Below are 1,668 nucleotides of genomic sequence, written 5' to 3' on the forward strand. Positions count from 1 at the left end.
GATCCCATGTAAGATTCCCTTGGTCATGCAAAGCCCACTGAAGAACTTGCATATGAGCATAATCTAAGGGGATAAGTGTAGCCATGGAAGACCACATCCTCAAAAGCAATAGAACCGACTGACCCATGCCCCCTAGTCCTGAAGGGAAGCATCAGTGAAGATATGCAAATCCAGACGAGGGGGAGGAAGCAGAACACCTGCCAACATGTAAGCCTTATCCAACCACCAGTGCAGATTCCCTACAAGAGAAGAAGGAAGGGAAACAGGAGCCTCCAGTGGATCCCATGTAAGATTACCTTGATCATACAGAGCCCACTGAAGAACTTGCATATGAGCACGATCTAAGGGGATAAGTGTAGCCATGGAAGACTACATCCCCAAAAGCTACAGAGCCTCGAAAACTGTATGAGAGGGAGCAATAAGAGCATGGTGAACTGAAAGCTCCACTGAACAAAGTTGAAGAGGAGAAGGTTGGGCTCGATTGAGATGGGTGTTGAAGAAAACACCTCAATGGACAAGATGTTGAGTAGATATAAGGAATGACTTCTCCAATTTGATTAACCAACCCACACAAGCTGCCTCCAGGAGCAGTAGATGAGTGTGATGGGTGGACTCCTGTTCAAAATGAGCTCATAGAACCCAGTCATCCATGTAATGATGTAAGCACAACCCCTGAGTATGCAAATGTCAAGCAAATGCCTTGACCACCCGACAAAAAGAAATATAAGGCCAAAACAACCCAAAGGGAAGAGCACAAAATTGATAAACTACCCCATGATGAGCAATCCGAAGACAGTACTTTAAATGACAAGATATCGGGACATGAAGGAAAGCATTCGTGAGGTCTACCTTGGTCATCCACAAACCCAAAGAAAAAGCCCATCTCAGGGGCGAGAAAAGACTCTATGTAAATCAGGGTAGAACCAAAAACTGATTGAGGTGGGACAAATTAATCACAGGCTGCCAGGCCCTGGTTTTCTTGAGTACCACAAACAGCCTGGAATAAATGCAAAAAAAAATTAAATCCTACTCTGATGTAAAAAAAAATATTCAGATAAAACAATGAATGAGATGTTACTAGTAGAAATGATATGTAAAGTACAAACTATCTAAATCTACCTAGATAACAAAATCGTAATTAATAACAAACTGACAAACCATCAAAGTTTATCTATCTACAAAGTATATTATAATAATAATAATAACAAACGTTTAAACTGACTAAAACTACCTAGAAAATAAAGTAACTACCAACATCTCACTTACAATAAATCTAAATTAACTTATATGACAAAGGACACATAAATATCTGACTTACCAAAGTCCAAGCACTAATGATGTGAAATACTTAATTCTCCTGTGTGTAATGAAGGACAAAGCCACACAAAGGGCATCTAAGCTGTACCTACCATGGGTATCACAATGAGATGCAAGTTTATAAGTAAAAAAACTTACCACCAATCCACTGGGAAATCTGGAAGCAATAGGAAGAAAGGAGGAGAAGAACAAACTTCCACCAAAATGAACAATGTAGAGGCATAGCAACAGGAAAAATAAAACTAGTAAAAATCACTCTTGTCTCAAAGATACAGAAAAAACTGAATATACGTCGACTGTCAATCTGAGTAACCAGCTGTAAGAAGGGTATGAAAGTGAAATCTCCTTGTA

This window comes from Limulus polyphemus, unplaced genomic scaffold, assembly GCF_000517525.1.
Source record: "Limulus polyphemus unplaced genomic scaffold, Limulus_polyphemus-2.1.2 Scaffold3771, whole genome shotgun sequence".
NCBI lineage: Eukaryota > Metazoa > Arthropoda > Merostomata > Xiphosura > Limulidae > Limulus > Limulus polyphemus.